This window comes from Pelodiscus sinensis, chromosome 4 (genome assembly GCF_052426305.1).
Source record: "Pelodiscus sinensis isolate ZL-2025 chromosome 4, ASM5242630v1, whole genome shotgun sequence".
Classification (NCBI taxonomy): Eukaryota; Metazoa; Chordata; order Testudines; family Trionychidae; genus Pelodiscus; species Pelodiscus sinensis.
In genome coordinates this window covers 57628548-57650936 of record NC_143055.1, presented here as the reverse complement: position 1 = coordinate 57650936, position 22389 = coordinate 57628548, and the positions used below count along the sequence as shown (strand labels likewise).

General features: G+C 41.6%; 1 long non-coding RNA gene across 1 annotated transcript in view; it reads left to right on the top strand.

Moving 5' to 3' along the window:
* The first annotated feature begins 255 nt into the window (after nt 1-255).
* The window catches only part of LOC142829643 (uncharacterized), a 52501-nt gene continuing 30367 nt past the window's right edge, over nt 256-22389 (top strand). Inside the window, exon 1 of the long non-coding RNA XR_012904283.2 lies at nt 256-533. This is a non-coding gene — a long non-coding RNA (uncharacterized LOC142829643). The remainder of the gene's footprint in view (nt 534-22389) is intronic.

The following is a 22389-nucleotide window of genomic DNA, read 5'->3' as shown; positions in this document are numbered from 1 at the left end:
AATAGTAACACCCAAAATAGCTATTTTGAAATAAGCTTATTCCCCGAGGAAAGAAGGAGTACAGGTTTCAAAATAACCAGTCCCTTATTTTGAAATAACAGGCTTGGTGGTATGGATGTTCCACTTATTATTTCAAAATAAAAGGGGTTATTAGAGGCCTAAACACCTTAAAAAGTCTGACCCTACCCCTCTTTCATAATGGTGCAACTGAACCAGTTATGAGCAATTGAACCAGTTATATATTTCACTCTGAACAGTTTCTGCCACATAAAGCACCATGTAGGGTGTCACTGAGTTAAAATTGCCTCCTCTGAGGCTCAAGTAGCCCAATTCAAGGAGCCACATAACATTATTACATCAGGAAGATGTTTAAACAAAAGTCTTCCTATTAAATATTCATGGTCTTGCTTATTGGAAACTTTTATCACCTTGTCTTTCTCAACATGAGTGCTGGAGGCTTTGGATATGAAAAGGGTACACAAGGGCTGCATGGCATGCAAGCTGAGTGAAGAATGGCAGGAAAAAAATGGAAGGTAAGTCTATTTAAAAGCATGTATCACACTTGTTATTGGGTATTTACATGCTGGTTTATAATTATACCAATATTGAATCAAGTATCAAAGTTTCATTGTTTCAGAAGATAGTTCTTGCAGAACAAAACCAGGGAATATGTTGCTCGTGAGTTTGTATGGGGAAACTAGGAGAAGTTTAACAATATATTTTAACCTACTTGGAAGCATCATGTATATTAATCTTGGAAGGCTTTTTTCTTATTTAAATAAAATTATGTAATTATATACATATACTGAATGGTCTGTAAAACATTCTACACCATATTAATTTATTTCTGCATACATATATTTAGAACTACAGTGTGAATACTGTTTTCTGGAAGCAAATATTTTGAATCTACTTTGTTCTGCACCCTTTTCACTTTTAAAGCAAGTATATTATCACTTTCAACATTTTGATAGAAACTATAGTTGTTAACCGTATTTTCAAAAAACTTCCTAAACTGTGCTTAAAAATATTTGCAAGCACATTTATTTTCTTGTGTTAAATCTCACAGTTGTAATGGCAAATTTCATGATTATGAACTCATTTTCATGTTCTAAGGCAGGACTTTGTGTACACAAATGGATGCATTTACACACTAAGGTGGCTTTTGGAAAGTTTGGCCTTAGATGCTTAGTAAGGTTTTTTTGAAATGCAATTCACCTGCAGTCAGACTATTGTGCATATCATGTTTCCTGGTTTCTTTTAAAAGGAAATAGAAGATACATCTACGTACCCATTATTTGTTTATTACTCTCAGTGCAGCTTTATTACTACAGTTTCTGAGTGTTATTTTCTTAGCTATGAATTGTCTAGACAAAGTAATGTAAATCAATGAGATTAGAGGTAGGCTCAAACCAAAAAGTTAGGATCCGTGTCTATCTACATTTTAAAAACTTTGGAATTTATAAGTGTTTAGCTCTGAAGCTATAGTTCACTTCTCTATAAAAGATAGGGATCATTTGTAAAACTTGGATTCAGATTTTGAATTTGTACAACCCAAATTGGTGATGTTCAGATGGCTGTGTATGGGCATATAGAAGAAACAACAAAATCTCAAGTTTGATGTTCCATTGTTCTTCCATTCTGTATTCTACCTTTTGATGGCTCAGCGCAAATATGTTTTTCATGTGATCTGCATTACAACGTTTCATAAGGAAAAGGGAATTCTTTTGGTTACATTTATGACTCTTCTAGTTAATGCTTTGTACTCTTAGTAGTTTAATTTTCTGGGTCCTACTCTGAGCAGGAATAAAGTATAGATATACACACACATGCTGAGAAAATCTGATTTTCATGTAATTTAGGTGACATTGTTTCTAACTGTGGTATTTATTATGGTTTCGTTTATTGTAGTTTCTGAGTGCCTCACCTTCTTTGAAGTATTTATCCCTCTGAGGTATGGAAATGCTAATTGCATTTTTCCCCCCAACAGATGGGGATCTGAGAAAAAGAGGCTAAGTAAATTGCCTGTGGTCATATAACAATTCTTTAGCATGATAAAGTCTTGAACCTAGCTTTCTTAAGTCCTAGACTAGTGCCTTAACCACGGAATAATACTTATTTTCTACACAATTTTCTTATCAACTTCAAGTGCAAGTTTTATGCACCAGGCTGGAATTTTAGCTATGGAGATAAATGGCAAGCTTTGATTTCTCCTTCCTTTTATGCAAGCCGAGGTGGGGGAAGGGCTTAAAAAAAAAGAGAGGATTGAACTCCAAGGAATTTATGAAACTAAAAAAAAAAAAAAAAAAAAAAAAGATTTCAAGAAGTTTTATGTCTTGTTGTCCAGTTAATCTAATACCTTCTCTGTTCATTCCCTCTGAGGCACCTGGCATTGGGTCACTGATGGAACACAGTATACTGGGCTAGATGTACATTTGGAATGACCCACTATGGTCATTCTTTATTCACTTAGTACCATTGTCAGCCAGTTTTAACAACAGTCCATCTGCTCTTGAAAGCCTGACCAAGTCATAGAGGCAAAAATATGCTTTCCATTGACATTATACATATTCCACATTGTTCGGCCTTTTTATTTATATGTTTGTATAAACGTGCTTATGATGGATGCCATAGAAGTGCTATCTTATGTAAATGAACTTTACACAGGGGAGTTCTATGGGGGGTCAGTGAGAAGCAATGAATTCTCTTCCTCAGAGTAGAGCAGTAACACTGTTCTATGTAGCAGCCACAATCTCTGTAGCATCTTTGCCTTCAACATGGATTTTTGGCCAGGTATGAATGGGTACCCTAGTTACACTTATGTTCCCAGTTTGTTTACCTAGGTACAATAGATAGCCCACACAGCATACAGCATGCAGGATGGTGTAGATTCCTTATACAGGATAACCACATTCTGCCCTCATGTAGAACAGCTACATTCCTTTCCTCATTGTCTGGATTATGTTTGCTATGATGGAACAGAATAAGGCAGGATTTAGGTCCATGTCTGAATAGCTCTACACCACTCTGTGAATTCACAAAGGCAATGATATGCAAAGTTCTCCAAAATATGTTTTTATTGTTTAATATGCACAAAGGGATTGGGGGGGTCCTTCTGCTCCATTTATTAATAATTACTCATACATCTTGACCTATAAATGTCCATCATGGATTTTGTCTCATCACAAAGAGAGCACAATGGTGCAAATAGGATTCAAGGCCACGGTGTATATGCTATCAGGTATGGCAACACATGAGCATAATAACACAATAAAAAGCATTTGCTGCTTTGTAAATGGTTTCAGTGACATCTTGTCTCCTTTCCCAGATTTATTCAAGAAGACTGAACAAAATAGCATGGATGGAAGCCTGTCAAAGAATTTTCATTACCTCATTACAACCTATCATGTAAGCCTATTCTGGCCTATCCAGATTGACAAAATGTTTGAACTATGCACTCAAGCATCCAACACAGCTCGCTCTAGAAGAGGTATTGATACAAGCCAGGGAAAGTAACAAGTAAAAAACTGACACCACTGAACAAAATTACTCTGTCATAAAAAAGAATGTCATACGATTGTACGGGCCATCAAATAGTTAAGGCCTTGTCTATTTTGAGACAATTTAGAGTCCTGACATGTCATTCCTCAGCAGAGAACAAAAAGATACCAACACCAAACTGCTATTCAGGAGGATCTTGCCAAGAACATGACAGAAATTGTACATTCAATAAAGGTAAAAATAGCTATTAGTTGCATGCATGCATTGTTACTCAGCACAAGAAAGATTGACACCATACCTGGGGCCTTTTGTGGGCTTTTTTCCCTCAACAAGACTTAAACTTTATTTCTCTCAACCAACACAAAGTCATCATTTGCCATTTTGCCTTCAACCAAGGGCATTTAGCAGAAGTCTACCAATTCCCCATATGTTCCATGTACTAATCACTTGCCTGAGAGTCATCCTCTCCCAGGGCCAATCTACTTTCTGTACCTCCCCACTAGGGCAACCCTTCTCAGCTGGGAGGAAAATGATTGGTCACAGGTAAGGCTATGCTCCACTCCCCTTTAAGGACTACCCACCCTGTGACAGGTGTGGGGAAGGAGGGCAGATGGGGGGTAAAAAACAAGGAAAGGTACATTTTGGACTCTATATTGCTTGATCTATGAAACTCTTACTAATATGAATGTAATGTTGTGTAACTTTACCATTTTTTCTGGTTGATGAAAATGTGGAAATAGCTATTGGTTGCATGCATTATAACTTTTTTCTTCACACACCATTTCCAATCTGGGGAGAATTTATATCTTCAGGTCAGTGGCTCTACTATGGGTACCCACATGGCCTCACAATATGACAACATTTTAATGGCTGAACTAGAGCACTTCCTCAAGCCCCATCCCCTTACACTACTCCTCTACCTACATTTTATTGATGATATCTTCATCGTATGGATCCATGGAAAGGAGGACCTTGAAGAATTCCACTGGGATTTCAACAATTTCCACCCCACTATCCGCCTCAGCTTGGAACAATTCACACAAGAGATCCACTTCCTGGACATGACAGTACAAATAAATGACGGTAACATAAACACCATCCTATACTAGAAATCTGACAACTGTTATTCTTACCTACATACCTCTAGCTTCTATCCGACACATCACATGATCCATTGTCTACAGCCAAGCCCTAGGATACAATTGTATCTACTCCAATCCCACAGACAGAGATAAACACCTACATGAGCCTTATCTGGCATTCTTAAAACTTAAATACCTACCTTGGGAAGCGAAGAAACAGATTGACAGAGCCAGATGTGTACCTAGAAGTCACCTACTTCAGGACAGACCCAAAAAAGAAAACCACAGAACACCACTAGTTATTACTTACAGCCCCCAGCTTAAACCCCTCCAGTGCATCACTGACAATCTACATCCTATTCTGGAAATTGGTTGCTCACTCTCATAGATCTTGGGAGACAAGCCAGTCCTCACCTGCAGACAGCCTCCCAATCTGAAGAAAATACTTACCAGCTACCACACAATACACCACAGAAATCACTCTTACCCGGAAACCTATCATTGAATCAAACCCCAGTTCCCAAATTTATCCACATATCTATAAAATGACATCATCACAGGACCTAACCACATAAGCCACACCATCAGGGGCTCATCCACCTGCACATCCACTAACATGATACAAGCTATCAAGTGCCAGCAATGCCCCCCTGTCATATTTGCCATACTGGACAGTCTCTATGCCAAAGGATAAATCAGACATCAGACATGTTAACATACATAAATCCGTAAGAAAACACTTTAACCTCTCTGGACATTCAGTAATAGATTTAAAAGTAGCAATCCTTCTACAAAAGAATTTCAAAACCTGATTACAAAGGGAGACAGCTTAACTAGAGTTCATTTGCAAATTCAGTGTTACCAATTTAGGATTGAATAAGGATCTTAACTGGTTAATGCATCACAAAGGCAATTTCCCCATGTCTTGATATCTACACTTCCACATCAATGGCTATGAATGAGCCACTTCCACCCTGACTTGATTAGCCTCATTTACACAAATACCCTCTTTTTTTGTTGTTGTCCTTATATATACCAATGCCTCTGTAAATTCCATTCCGATTCATCTTATGTTTATGCTCTAATAAATCAGTTAGTCTCTAACTGGCACAAGATTTCTAGTTTTTGCATATTTTCAGCATCTCTTTCCTATATACACAACTTAATACATAGCCATGTTGCCCTAACTTATAGTTTAATGGCCCAGACATGAGAGTAGGTGACTACCATCCACACCTCATTTTAAGGGACATCTCTTCTTAGTGTTTAATGTCCCATCTCCAGTAAAAAGAGTTTTTTGAGGAATACAGGATCTTTTGAAATGGGGCATTTCTGTCGAAAATGCCCCATCTAAACTGCCAGGTTTTTTAGAAAAGCCCCATTTCGAAAAAAAGCGTCGGCCGCCATTATGCAAATGAAGCACAGGATATTTAAATCCCCTCTTCGCTTGTACTTTCGATACATCTAATTTACATCTCTCTGCTGACAGAGGGGTGTAGTTTAGACATGGCCTCTGAAACAAATGCATTTTTATTCAATATGCATTTTTATTGTGCCATAAAATATTGTGGGGAGCTGACACTGAAAAATTAAACTAAAATTTATAAAATTTTAATTCAATTTAGGATCACATACACAAATAAAAATAACAGAGTGGAGTGTAGCCTGGGTCCAGAAGACAGGATGGCTCAGCACAGTGAAGAAGAGTCCAAACTGTTCCGGTCTAATAGATTCTTTCTACATAGTGATGCATGGGACACTAACTGCACATAATAAACATGCACCCAGTGATCTGTGGCTCACTGCGTGTCTGGGCCTTGTTACATAATGGTAGAAAACCACACTCAGTATTGATGGACTTTGAAACAAGTCTGGGATTACCTCAGCAAATTTGTCAATGCAATTATCCTGACATATGCACTATCATCAGGAAAGTCCAAAAGCCCTTTACTACCATGGGACCAAATTCACATGCTGAGGAGCTTAGGTACATTACATTGAAGCCTTATTGATGACTCTAGAACTTGAGCTGACAGTTGTAAGCAGATAGAAAATGAGCATTACTTCTTATAGCAGCATTACTTGGGTCACTATAGTTACTATTGTGTCAGCGCTTCTACTATCAGCCTATTTTTCAGGGGTTTATAAATCATCCTCATAATTTCACTCCCTTCTTGTAACTAGCATACACAATCCCTCATCATTATCCCTCATCTCGGTCTTTCTGTCACACAAACACACAGCTGCCACCACTGACTTGCCCAGGAGAGCCTCACAGTTTTAAAAGAGTCATTTTGTTCACCTCAAAGGATAAACATTAAAAACCCAAGGAATTCACATAAAACAAACATGTTTAATGATATGGTTGTGCCACAAATTGACATAGGCCAGAAAATAAGGTCAAAACATCACAGCATCTTTAATGCATATGTTTCTTCTTTCAGGACAATGAGTGTTTTAAATTCAGACACAGCTTTCCCAGCATTGGTTGGTAATATTCATACTCACAAGCTAAAATTGTGACTACATTCTAAAGAGCAGAATTAAATGAATTGTTCAATAATTGTGGTTCTGATTTAGCAAATCAATTCACACACAACTACAGAGCAGGTGGAACATTTAAAACATGTTGGAAAATGACAAAATGAACAAAGTTGATTTTTCCAGCAGATTTGAACATTGGTTGTACAGTTGCATTGCCCCTTTTATGTATTTCTTGCCTCAGTGCCTTCCATTTGAAATTTGCTAACTACAGTAAAATTCCAGTGGTCCAGCATCCAATGGTCTGGCACTCCTGATGGTCCAGCACCATCTGGAAACTGGAAGTGCTCCAGGCAGCTGGACAATTGGAGCTGATCTGCCTCTGGCTTCCTCGATTCAGTCGCTGCTGAAACTGACCAGCAGCTTCCCCGAGTCAGCCGCTGGTCAGTTTCAGCAGAAGTTGACTTGGGGAAGTCTGGGGCAGAGCAGCTGGGGTGCTGCCAGGTTGGTCCCACAGTGCCGAGGGACACATCCCTCCCACTCCATCCCAGACCCCTCATAGCCCCCCCTTCTGATAGTCCGGCATATCTGATAATCTGGCACCCCCTGGGTCCTAAAGGTGCCAGATTATCAGAAGTTTACTGTACAATTAAAAATGTTGTATGCCATAACCAACAGAACATAAGAACATAAGAATGGCTGTATTGGGTCAGATCAAAGGTCCATCTAAAGAGCCTGTCTGCCGACAGTGGCCAGCACCAGGTGCCCCAGTGGGGGTGGACCGAAGACAATGATCAAGCGATTTGTCTCCTGCCATCCTTCTCCAGCCTCTGACAAACAGAGGCCAGGGACACCATTTCTATCCCCTGGCTAATAGCCTTTTATGGACCTAACCTCCATGAATTATCTAACTTCTCTTTAAACTCTTTTAACTTCTCTTTAAACTCTGTTTATAGTCCTAGCCTTCACAGCCTCCTCTGCTAAGGAGTTCCACAGGTTGACTACACGCTGTGTGAAGAAGAACTTTCTTTTATTAGTTTTAAACCTGCTACACATTAATTTCGTTTGGTGTCCTCTAGTTCTTCTATTATGGGAACTAGTAAATAACTTTTATTTATCTGCCCTCTCCACATCACTCATGATTTTATAGACCTCTATCATATTCCCCCCTCAGTCTCCTCTTCTCTAAACTGAAGAGTCCCAGTCGCTTTAACCTCTCCTCATATGGGACCCGTTCCAAACCTCTAATCATTTTAGTTGCCCTTTACTGAACCCTTTCAAAGGCCAAAATATCTTTTTTGAGGTGAGGAGACCACATCTGTACACAGTATTCAAGATGTGGGCGTACCATAGTTTTATAGAGGGGCAGTAAGATATTCTGTGTCTTATGTTCTATCTTTCTTAATAATTCCTAGCATCCTATTTGCCTTTTTGACCGCCAAATCTTCATACCAAATCTGGAATTAAGTCTTAGGGAAACATGTAAACATGTATGCTTTCTGACTTGTGCATTAGAACAAGTAATAATGTTTAAGCAAAACAAATTTAACTATTCTATTGATGAACAAGTGAGAAATGATTTTAGCTCAATGTTAGAGAGCAGCCTATAGCCAGCCAGCCAGCCTACAATAAGGTAGAGTTAATTGTGCTTCGTTCTTTTAGGGTATGTCTACACAACCCGGATAAAGTCCAATTAAACTACGTAATTTCAGCTATGTCAATTGCATAACTGAAATCGAAATAGCTTAATTCAGCTTTTTGTGCTGTCTACATAGCAGGAAGTTGAAGGAAGAACACTCTGAGAAATGAGGGTTACCATTAGTCATAGTAAGAAGTCCTCCAGCTTGACATTATTTCAAAATAAAGGCTTGTGGTGTAGACACAAACTATGTTATTTTGGAATAATGTCAGTTATGAAATAATGCTATTGTGTAGATATACCATTAGGGAGCAGCCTGCTTTGTCTCCATTTTTGTCTTCTTGTGTGTTGTCATTCTGAGTTCTAAGAAGTTTCATGCTATAACTTCCCTGAAAAAGAGTATTTGCTTTTTCATCTAATGTTTCTGTTTATGCTGTGAATATAACAATGACAAGATCTGTTTAATAAGATGTAATGTGTGAAGCACCACTTTTCTGATGGCAACTGCCATTTAACTTTATTCCAAGTCTATTTTCTTTGCCAAAGTTCATTCATTTTGAATCAAAATTGTTCCACTTGAGCTGGATCCAAGAGCTCCTATTCTGCTGAACTTTGCAGAGTCAAACCTGCATTAAAGTGAAATTGCAAATCTAAATGGTTCTACAGCTTTACTTCTATACTCTTACAATAGTTGCTATACTAGGTATGAATTTATTAGTTGGCCCTCTCTGGTTTTCTGGTTCAAAGACATTCGATAATTAACTTAATTTTGATACAATTTCTACTAATTCATTAAAAACTAAACAAACCATTGTTTGAATGGCAATGCTTTAATTAGTGAGTGATAGAAATGTAGCCGTGTTAGTCTGGGTTTAATTAGTGAGATAACAGAACCCTGTATGAAGACATTAGTCCCCACTCTTTGACAATGAACTGCTGAGACTATATCTGTAATTTCTATGGGGAAGGTTTTTTTGTTTTTGTTTCTGTTTTGGTACTGCACTAACAAATGTGAATGAGTTCCATGAAAGGGCAAAATGGATTTAGTTTCCTTCACATGCTGCCCTCAGATAGAGAGAGTGTTTAAATTATATGTTTTGTTAGCACTATCTAACCTGCTCAGTTTATTTAACTGTTTATTTAACTAAATGTATTTAGACAGACAGCATTCTAATAGCAACACTTGCGTATGTCAGATGATTTGGTACCGCGTTATTCCCTGTTAACATAGCAATGTAAGAGTAAATGAGATTCTAATAGGTATGAGAGACAACTGAAAGTAGGGTCAGGAATATTACATTTCCCCCCTATTAACCATCTTGTGTAGGTGCCACATTTGCAATTAATCATTACACTGATTTGTGTAGATGCTAGTTCAGCAGGATGAAACAAGTGATTACATTACTTCAAAGACCATTCGTAAGATATTCACACGTAATTATGTAACCATAGTAGAACAAAGATGAAGGGAATTGTTATCAAAACATCACATGATAATCATTTTGCTAGAAAGCAACGGAGTTATATATACCCTGTGACCTCCATCAACCTAATCTGCTAGCAACTTTTATTCTGCTAATGGACTTTGAGCAGTCTGGTTCAGAAGTAACAAAGTATATCACAAATGATGATCTTAAGTATTCTTGTCTGTAAGACATAGCCGATCACAGTGATTGGATACTAGATTAGAAGGGCAACAATTTGCTTCACTTTTCTGAAGAAATGGGTTGTGCCCATGAAAGCTCACTGATAATATCTATATATTTTTTTGTTAGTCTGTAAGGGTATGTCTACACTACAGCACTAATTTGAACTAACTTAATTTGAATTAGTTAATTCGAACTAAGCTAATTCGAACTAGTGCATCTAGACCTTAAAACTAGTTTGAATTAGCTAGTTTTGCTAATTCAAACTAGCATGTTCACACTGAGTGGACCCTGAACCAGGGTTCAGGATGGCCGGAAGCAGTGATGGCAGGACATCAGGTTAGGACTCAGGAATGTCTCAGGCTAGCCGAGGGCTGTGCTTAAAGGGACCCAACCCCCACCCTGGACAGACAGTTCTCAGGGGTTCCCCGCTTGCTTGTCTAACTCGATGAGGGACAGCAAAGCAGTCCTGGCTTGGAGTGCCCTGAGTGCCCACGCTCGGCACATCACAGCCCTCGGCCATCAGCCCAGGTGCACTTGCCGCAGGCTGCCATCCAGGGAGGGGGGGGGTCAATCGGGGGGCTGCAGGAGAGCTTCCACCCCAAGGAGCCCACAGAGCCACCCCAGTCCTCCCCATCGGGGGCTCGTACCCCATTCCTCCCTCACCTCCTTCCACTTACCCCTCCCTAGCCCCCCTTCCTGATGTACAAAATAAAGGACACGTGTTCAAAAATAGAAACTCTCTTTATTGAACAAAACTCGGGGAGACTGGGAAAAGGAGGTGGGAGAGGGGAAGAGAGAGGGTGGGAGAGGGGAGGGCAACTAAAATGATCAGGGGTTGGGAACAGGTCCCATATGAAGAGAGGCTAAAGAGACTGGGACTTTTCAGCGTAGAAAAGAGGAGACTGAGGGGGGATATGATAGAGGTCTATAAAAGCATGAGTGGTGTAGAGAGGGTGCATAAAGAAAAGTTCTTCATTAGTTCCCATAATAGAAGGACTAGAGGACACCAAATGAAATGAATGGGTAGCAGGCTTCAAACTAATAACAGAAAGTTCTTCTTCACTAAGCAAATAATCATCCTGTGGAACTCCTTGCTGCAGGAGGCTGTGAAGGCTAGAACTATAACAGAATTTAAAGAGAAGTGAGATAAAGTCATGGAGGTTGGGTCCATGGAGTGCTATTAGCCAGAGGGTAGAAATGGTGTCCCTTCCCTCTGTTTGTGGAAGGCTGGAGATGGATGGCATGAGACAAGTGGCTTGGTCATTGTTTCGGTCCATCCCCTCCAGGGTACCTAGTGTTGGCCGCTGTTGGCAGACAGGCTATTGGGATAGATGGACCTTTGGTCTGACCCAGTACGGCCATTCTAAGCTCAGGGCTCAGGGTCGGGGGTCTCATTGGACCACTTTGATTTTCATGCAAACCTGATCCTGGGTGGCCAGGCTGGCAGCTATCCTGCCCTAGACGGTCACTTTCCTGTGCCTACTGCGGACGTCGTGGATGAGGTCCACAATCTCCGCACTAGACCAGGTGGACACCCACCTCTTGCGGACCCGGACAGGCTCCTGGGAGCTGCCAGCGTGGTCCCGGGAAGAGGCGGAGGGCTGGGTGGCAGCGGGTAGTTGGTTCGTGCCATGCCAGGTGCAGGGTCTGCTGGCTGGGTGCTGGCAGGCTTGCACCTGGCATGGGCACCGTAGCCAGCCCGTGCCCCTTTAAGGGGTCCGGGGCCGGGAGGGGGGCAGAAGAGTTTCCCTGGTGTTGGCCAGAGTGGCCACCAGGGAAAGCTGGGGAGGGCTAGCCTCCCACTAGTTCGAATTAAGTGGCTACACAGCCCTTAATTCAAACTGCTTAATTCAAACTAGGCTTTAGTCCTCGTAGAATGAGGTTTACCTAGTCCGAATTAAGCGCTCCACTAGTTCGAATTAAGTTCGAACTAGCGGTTTGTATGTGTAGCACCTATCAAAGTTGATTCAAACTGACGTCTGTTAGTTCGTATTAACTTTGTAGTGTAGACATACCCTAAGGCTGTGTCGGCACGGCTACATGCGGCACGGACTAGGTAGTTCGGACTAGGCTTCCTATTCCGAACTACCGTTACTGCTCGTGAAACGCGCGGCACGGAGTCCGCACTAGCAGACATTTAAAAATGGCGGCGCCTGGCAAGATGCAAATGAAGCCCGGGAAATTGAAATCCCGGGCTTCATTTGCAACTCCGGTTGTCTACATTACCACCCTAGTTCGAACTAGGGTTGTAGTGTAGACATACCCTAAGGGTATGTCTACACTACAGCATTATTTCAAAATATCTTATATCAAAATAGTTATTTTGAAATAGCTTATTTTGAAATAACACATCTAGATACAAAATGTATTTCGAAATAGTGTTTTGCTATTTTGAAATAGAGTGTCCACAATGATAGGACTCTGAATCGCATTTAAGGCTGGCCGGAACCGGTTTTGGCAGGGCATCAGGTCAGGAGTTACCTTGTGTATCTGCTGCTTGAGGCTATCTGAGACCTGTGCTTAAAGGGACCCCGCCCCTCTCCCTCCCCTCCCCCCGAGAGCTGGTTCTAAGGTTTCCCTGCTTGCTTGCCTGTCTTGCTGAGGGACAGCAAAGCATTTTTTCTCTGCGTGCTCTGATTGCCCTCACTTAGAACACTACAGCACTCTGAAGCATGGAGCTGGAGCCACCCTTGGGCACTCTGGTGCTTCTCCTGAATGTGTTGCTGAAAGCCTGGCAGCAGGTTCTGCAGGCAGTAACAGTCTCCCTGGTGTGCCCCACTGGGGGCTTGTGCTTCATTCCTCCCTCACGTCCTTCCACTCACCTCTCCCTAACCCCCCTTCCTGCTGTACAATAAAAGACACATGTGTTCATTACAACAAAGCCTCTATTGAACTAAACTGGGGTGGTGAGGAGAATGAAACTGAGGTGAGACTGGGGAAAGAAGGTGGGAGAGGGGAGGAGGGAGTGTGGGAGAGGGGAGGGGGAAACCTGGGAGGAGGGAGCTGGCAGGGGGAGGCAAGGAGAGGAAGGGGGAGGAGAAGCTCAGTGCTTAGGGTTGGGGGGTCTCACCAGCCCAACTGTCTCCCAGCACCATGGGTGTGGGGGCGTTGGTGTCCCTCGGGGTGTGGGGAGGAAGAAGTGGGAGGGGGAAAAGGAGTGGAAGTAGGAGCGGTAGTTGGGGAGGCAGCAGGGACTGGAGCAGCACCACGCAGCAAGCTCTACCCCAGGGTAGATGACCACCTGGGAGGCACGGACCGTCCTGCCCCCCCAGGATGTGGTCCATGGCATCAAAATAGGGGGAAGGGTCTGGGTCTGCCCCTGGTTGGGAGCTGCTCCCTGTGGCCCTGGCATATGCCTGCTGCAGCTCCTTTATTTTCATGCGAACCTGCTCCTGGGTTTGCATATGGCCTTTGGTGGCCAAGCTGGCAGCCATCCACCTGTAGACGGCTGTTTTCTTCCATTTAGTGTGGAGATCATGGACGTTGGAGGCATCCCCCCAAACCTAAATTAGGTCCCTGATCTCTGCACTGGAGCAGGTAGGTGCCCGCCTTTTCCGGCCCCTGGCAGGCTCCTGGGAGCTGGCAGACTGATCCTGGGGAGTGGTGGAGGGCTGGCTGGCACTGGCTACCTGGCTCATGCTGGGGTCACTGGGTCAGGCGCAGTGACTGCTGGCTCTGGGCTGGCAGGCTTGGAGCTGGCACAGGCACTGTGGCCAGAGTCTACCCCTTTAAGGGCTCCAGGGGACGGCGGAGAAGAATAGGAGTTTTCTTGGTTGTGCCAGAGTGTCCACCAGGGCATGGTGGGAAGGGCTGGAGGCCCCCTATTTCAAAATAAGAATCTACACAGCACTTATTTTGAAATAGCAACTTCAAAATTGGTGCTATTCCTCGTGGAATGAGGTTTACCAATTTCAAAATAAGACTGTGTAGATGCTGGTAAAATTATTTCGAAATAACTTTGCTGTGTAGACATACCCTAAGGTGCTACAGGACCACCTGTCTTTTAAGTTTTTTGAAGTTACAGACTAACTTGAGTACCCCTTTGAGACAGTTCTACTATGTATCCATCCAAGATGAGAGTAAAACTATAGGATTGATGGTAAAACCTGTGGAATGTGGGTGTAGTAGAAGAAGCAATTTATAGCAACTTGAAACCAGATGGTTGGGTGAATTTGCCTAAAATATGTATCTATCCATATTACCCTGGACACCACTGTCACTATTATGCTATAGCTTTGACTTTTAGTCACATTGAATTTCTTCACACTGAAGAAATATATAGACTGAAATGAAGATGTTATAATTGTTTTTAAGGAAAACACCATGAGTTCCATACCACTAAAGTAACCTCATAATCTATTTGTAAACTTCCCTCCATGTTTCACAATGACATCTACTTGTATGTCAGTATGTCTCACTGGGAATGCCAGTTCCTCAGTGTAGGAACCTTGTCTTCCACATCTCTATCCAGTGCCATATATATCATAACATTATTTTTAAATATTAAGCAATAATAATTGTTATAACTAGATATTATTGATAATATGTGCTCTATACTTGAGGAAAAGCCAGAGGATATATTCGTACTATATTAATACAATACAACATTTTCCACCCTAATATTAACTTAGGAGGATGTTAAAAGCAGTTCATAAAGACAAACATTTTAAAATCAGCAAGTCTGAATAACTCGCATCCAAAAGTTTGTAGACTTCTGGACAAGGACCAGGCTTTTCTCCGGACACCTGTGGCAGAGCAGCTAGGGTGCTGCCGGTTGGTCCCGCAGCGCAGCTCTGGGCGCTACTGGTCCAACCCAGCAGCATCCCAGCTGCTCTGCCCCAGGCGTCCTGATTTAGCTGCTGCTGAAACTGACCAGCACTGACTACAGGAAGCCCGAGGCAGAGTTGCTCTGCCCCGGGCTTCCTGGAATCAGCTGCTGATCAGTTTCAGCAGCAGCTGACTTGGGGACGCTTGGGGTTCTTAAGTTGATTCTGTATGTAAGTCAGAACTGGCAGTCAGTTTCAGCAGCGGCTGAATCTGGACGCCAGTTCCGACTTACATACAGATTCAACTTAAGAACAAACCTACAGTCCCTATCTTGTACGTAACCCGGGGACTGCCTGTACTGTGATTACAGGATATATAAACAAGGGTATATCACATAGAAGTAAAAAAAAGTTATATGATTAGTGTGATGAAAGCAATACTGGAATACTGTGTGCAGTTGATACATTGGAGAGGATTCTAAAAACAGCCATGAGAATTATGATAATATTGGAAAAAACTTCCTTAAATTGATAGATTTAAAAAGCACAATCTGAAAAAGAAAAGTTTGAGAAGTTACTTGATCATGCCTGTAAGTGCCCACAGAAATTTAATAGGAGAATGCTCTTCAATCTAGCAGATAAAGGTATAATAAGATTGAATCTTGGAGCCAGACTAATTCAGAATTGAAATAAGGCACATTTTAACAGTGTCAGAGCTAAGCCAGGCTACAGGCAGTTTGTGTGCACCAGTCAGTTACCAAGATGCAGGAAGCAGGTAAGTCACAAAGTGAGGGTCAAGCCAGGTCAGGATCCCAGGAATTTAGGGTAAAGTACTTGGTTACAAACAACAAGCAAACAGGCCCAGAAATCAGACCTTAGGATCCACAGCATTGCTCAAGACAGCTTGCCATCACGACCCCTGGTTTGTATACCAGCATGAGCAAATCGGTGGAATGTGTGGGGCCACGACATAGGCAATGCTGGGTATCACCTACTGCAGAGTCTAGCTTCTCAGTGTCCTACAGCAGCAAACAAACCTAAGCTGGCAGTGATGCTGCAGAAATGTCAGTCTCCAACAATCCTTATAGTCCCAGGCTCTTGACCTGAAAGTTCTTAGAAACAGTGAGGGTAATTAACCCTTGGGGAAAAAATTACCAAATATTGTTGTGAAGTCTTCATCACTGGAAATCTTGAAAGAGATTGCATGGTTTTCTAAAAGAGATGCTCTAGTTCAAACAGGAATACATTCAGGACAGTTCTTTCGTTTGTGTTACACAGAGATCAGATTTGATTATCACAATGGCCCTGTTCTAGCTTTAAAATACAATGACTGACCTAACCACCAGGGAGAATCTGCCTGTATAATTTATGAATTCTGGTAGATATTATGGATTAATTATGAAATGTTATTTCACAAAATGGATGTATCATGAATGTACATAAGGGTGAGTATATATCCACCCACCAGAGGTTAGCAAGATTGTGTCACATCCTCCTAGGACAGATAAAAAATAAAAAACTTTTAACAGCATCACTTTGGACACAATAATGTGCTATGAAATAACTTCATCTTTTGAGAAAACAGTTTTTTTCTTACCCTCTGGAGAGAGGCGGAGAAAAGTAGGAGCAGTGGAAATTCACTAGGAGCAGAACTAAATAGGAAAAGGGCATAGGCAGGTATATAAATAAGGGAACATGCAGGAACCAAGGAGATCAGGCAGGAAGAGAAAGCACTGAATAGGAGAGAGAAAGGTTACACAAGCTGACATGGCACTTAAACCTAAAGAGAGCTTAAAACAAATACTTTGGCCTTGAAATATTAAGGTCTGGTGGCTTTGGGGCCTGGTCCTTTCCCCAGTTAGTTAATGTGACAGTTTTCTAGGGGGCTTTCTTCCTCTTTTAGGATGCTCCCTCTCTTCATTCGGTGTTACAACATTTACTCATCTCCCTTCTCCTCCAGGTCATACCATCCTCCAACCCCACATTTAGCCCTTCCCTCTCCATCATATACCTGACACATTGGGCTCCATGAGTTTTTCAAATCCATTTCTTGCTCAGTGCTTCCTCTTCCTGTCTAATCTCCTTTGCTTCTGTGTGTTCCAGCTGTGGGATCCTGGATCCATGAGTGCATGAACACCGGCCTGTGAGACTCAGAGAGGAATCAGTAACAGTGTGCATGAGGCAAGGGAAATGCTGCCTGGCTGCACATTGATGGTCCTGACTCCCCAGTAGGATGAGTTAGAAAGGGACATTGTGTTTAGGAGGTTAGCTATATTCTATATGAAATACTTGCTTGTGGTTTATATGACTAAGTAGGAAAGAGCAATAATGTGTTAGGCTTGTGTGAAGTATTTTTTTATGTTGAATACTTTACACTTACTGTTTTCCCTTCTGGGAGACTTGAAACTATAAATCAGAGGCTTCACACCCTTATGGGAGAGGGAGTGTTTAAGTAATTGGGGTATTTTGCGGGTGGTGCTGGCCCAAGCAACATGGATTGAGGAACTCCATTTCTGTGCAAGGGAATTTGACTAATAGTCAGTGCCTAGGAGGGAAGCAGTGCTTCAGCCTGCTAAGACCCCAGGGATGCTTAAACTACTTGTGAGACTTAGTGCCCTGGAATCCTCTCTCACAGCTCAAAAAGCAGCCACTATTGGAATATCCTACTGTGTCTGTGACACCACAACAATCATTTTCTTTGTAATCTAAATGAAATTTATTTTAAATTTTAATGAAATTTTCCCTCTGCTGTCTAGAATACAGAAAATACATCCTGGAATAAGTCAATTGAGCCATTCACATCAAATCCTTACAGTCTTCTTCACTTTGAATAGTCAGAAATCAACCTTGGACCACAAAACAAGCTACTATTTATTTATTTCAGTAGAACTTAAAGACCCCAACATAACTTGTGGGTCTATTTGTCTAGATTACTGGGTAAACTCATAATAAGATAAAGTCTCCCATCTTCAGCAAAACTGGCTGGTGATCATAGAAACAAAACTAATACACCAATAATTTAATAAATTCCATAAAGCAACCCAGTTTTTCTTACATATTAATATTATATTCTACCATTTCATCAATATACTTAATTATTATTAATCTTATAACACTGTACATGTTGAACCTCTGCAAAATGGTACTCCATTGTCTGTCAACATCTGTGATCCAGAAGGACTATAGATGTTGCAGGACCACAGCGTCTCGATGGTGGGCTGGTGCCTACAATCTCTTTTGACTGGCAGCAGAAAGCTTCCAGAAGAGCCAAGAGCCAGGCTCCCTGCAGCTGGGCTGCCAGATGTACCCCAGCTGGGTAGCTCATAGGGGCTGTACCAGCGTGCCCCAGCTGGGCTGCCCAGCTGAGCCAAGAGCCTCATGTGCCACAGTGGAGTTGTTCAGTGGGACTTGAACCTCAGTGGGGCTGGGCCCAGAACCAAGAGTGCCTTGGTAGGACTGCCTGGCAGGCCACAGCAGGGCTGCACTGCACGTCCCAGCTGGGCTGCCCAGTGTAGGGACCATCAGGACAGAGGGGCCTGCAGCAGGGTTCAGAGCTGGGGGGCCGATAGGAAGGATGGGGGAAGATATGACTGGCAAAATCTCTCATCTAAAACCAGTCAGATCCCAAGGGTGCTGGACCAGGGAGGTCCAAATCATATCACCAAATCCAAGTACTCAAATATAATGGATCAGCCCTCACCCACCAATCGTGAGATTAGCCTAACAACAATACAGATATCAATATACTAAAAATGAGAAATTCTTTTTATTTCCCTTCTGATTTTTGATCCTTTAAGTCCGTGGTGTCCAACATGCTAGCCACTAGCCACATGTGGCTATTTGGCCGGTTGAGTGTGGCTAGTTCACTGTAGTAGTAGTCACTATAGTGTTGTGAACTAGACATCAGAAGTAATTCTTCTTCTCTACTCTGCACTGATTAGGCCTCAGCTGAAAGATTATGTCCAGTTCTGGGTACCACACTTTCAAGAAAGATGTGGAGAAATTAGAGAAGGTCCAGACAATAGGACCAATGAAGAAAGACTACAAGAATTGGACTTGTTTAGTTTAGAAAAGAGAAGACTGAGAGGGGACGTGTCTGAAAGGTGTTACAAGGAGGAGGGAGGAAAATAGTTCTTCTTGACCGCTGATGATAGGACAAGGAGCAATAGGCTTAAATTGTAGCAAGGGAGGTTTAGGTTGGACATTAGGAAAAACTTCCTAACTGTCAGGTTAAACACTGGAATAAATTGCCAAGGGAGGCTGTGGAATCTCTATCATGGGAGATATTTAAGAGCAGTGTGGATAGATATCTATCAGGGATGACCTAGATGGTACTTGGCCCTGCTGTGAGGGGAGGGGAATGGACTTGATGACCTCTCAAGGCCTCTTCCAGTTCTAGTATTCAATGATTCTATGATTCTATGATAGTGACTATTGCTTCAGAATCAGTTGGATATCACAGCTTTAGGGTTTATGTTTTCAGGCTGTTCTCCACAAGCATGTGGGCTAGAAATTTACTTTTAACAAAATGAATGCCGAGAAGCAAATTTAACCATATGACTGAGGAACTGGGGCTTTAAGAAAAACACCAAATATCACAAGTCTCAAAATATAATCACGAGAGCACTTGTGCTTAGTGTCCCCAAACAAGATTAATCACCTTTGTCATTTTAGCCAGAAGGTCTCTCCCCAGAAGAACTTACAATTTACATAGACTATACCAGACAAAGAGGGGGAAAAAAGAAATATTACTTGATTTATATTATTGAGATAGAAGCCAACAGCGTATTAACCTTTATCACTGATGTGCCCTGGACCAGACATTTTAATGCCCAAACTATCAGTACACCTACACAACTTTCCTCTAGCTTATTAATAATTCAGTACCATTTGCATTACAGAAAACTGAGTTTGGGGATTATTTCTACCCAAGTGATCTACTTCAATCTTAGATACATTAAATTTCACAGCACACCGTTCAGCCTGTTCATCCAATCTGTTAAAATTATGCTAAGAAAATATATCCCTCTTCTGAGTTTTAACTACTCTTCCAACTTATTTCTAATGTGCTAATTAGAGATCTGTGTTACAGGTCTTGGTACAGATTTTTATCATTGTTTAAATATCTACAGGTACTGGCACAATACTGGTAAAGTGTATGTCTCATTCCCTGCTGGTGGCTTCTGCACTGGAAGATACCAGCCTACTGCTACCATTTATAGAAGTTAATGCCTTAGCTCAGATGATACATATAATAGATCAGATCAAATTGGTCCCTTGTAGGATTAAAATCTGTGAAGTCTGAACTGTGTGCAGAAGTTCTCAGATTCAAATTCGTCTGACAATTCTTGGAAGAGGAAATGGTTAGCACTCTCTCCCTCTCCACATATAAGTGTACACTCTCTCCTTTAATTACAACTTTCTATTCATTATGTCTTTTTTTTTTTTGCAATGCACTGAGCATGCTTTGTAGCACTGCAATAGGGCTTTCTGGGTCTGTGGGAAATGGGGGCAGCGTGCATAAGAAACTATAATACCAAATCTGAAGATTTAGTTGGTCCAGGGTACAGCTGCAGTAAAGGTAATATAGTCACAATTTTGCTGACTATATCTATTTCAGAAATACAAATAGCTCTGTTTTTATGCCTTAATCTTAGTTCCACAGTTCCTTCTTGTCTATTAGGCACTTTATGTGGAGAAGAAAGAAACATCCAAGTCCAACTATTCAAATAAATACAAACTTTCAAACTAAAGAGAGCAAGCAGTAAGCACAACTTGTGCATTGCATGAGTTGATACTCCATAATGTGAATGTTTCCTGTGGAATGTGTATCTTGTGAAATACAGATTAGCAAAGTAATATCAGAGAAAAATGTTACAAAACAGCCTTGTGAATGTGTAATTATTAGGTCAACTGAGATTACTAAATTCTGATCTATGCACTTTCTAAATGGATGTAGTCTCTGAACATCAAGCAGATTTTCTGGACAACCTCAGTCCCTGCCAATAGGTTCATCAAATAGTATTGGCACCCATAGGGGAGGATATAGGGCAGGGCAAGCGGGGCGGCCGCCCTGGGCTCCGCGCTTCAAGAAGCCCCGTGTATGCGCATGGCGCCACCGCGCATGCGCCGTGTCAAAGGGGGGGCCCCGCGAAATTGTGTTGCCCTGGGCCCCGCAAAATTGTCATCTGCCCCTGGACACCCACTTCAATGAGAAGTGCTGTCCCAATTTTCTAGTGGAAGGGGCAAATACTGCAGTCATTACCCTGAGCAGGAAGCTGGAAATGAAATAGTGATAGTAAACCTTCCACCCCTCTCCCCCCAAAAAAACCAATAGAATGCTGCTGTTGGTGCAAAAGCAAAGATTGTTTACAGCTACAACAGTTTTACTTAATTTAAATTAGGGAAATGGGCCAGACATGAAGAACGAGCAAACATACATATTATTTACTGTGATTTTTCCTTGTAGGCCTGCCCTGTAGTTCTCCAACTTGATGTAGTTAGGGGCTGTATTTTTTCCCCTTTCCTTTTACAGCAGAGAATAGAAGTATATTATTTTCTTTTGTAAAAGAAAACTTGGCATGTGATGGCCTGGTTGAGCTTTGTTGTTGTGATGTGAAGAAATTGACATGACTAAATGACAGAAACAAAATAGTAGTTCCAAGCCACATATTAAAGACTCGAACACTTATTTTGGGTTGCAAGAAAAGCTATTAAATCAGACTGTGGCTTTTTATAGCTGAAGGGCTTGAAGAATGGGAGAGATGTGAACACTTGCAAGAAAAGAATATTTTATCGCTCACAAGGCAGACACAAACCCCTACTGAGCTGTACCCATATTTATTCTTTATATTTCATTGGTAATGTCATTTTCATTATTAAATAGCAGTCAGAATATGCACATTTTAAATCATGCTATTAAATGTTATACTAAAAACTGGCCCTCCAAGGAGGAATACTGTGAGTTTAACCTTTTAACACACACATACACACAAAGAATTGGCATGAACATAGTTGAATTTTTTCATCCACCTTCTACTTTGGAACTCAGGCTCCCTTTCCCAGCCACTGATTTCTCAGTGTTCTCTGTGGGACAAACACTGCCCCCTTTCTAGATAAAGAAACTAGATAAGATAAGAAATAAATTAGAATTGGATATTCATGGAGAATAGGTCCCATCAATGGCTATTAACCAGGATGGGCAGGGATGGTGGTCCCTAGCTTCTGTTTGTTAGGGCTGGAAATGCTTGATAGAGGGGTTGAACACTTGA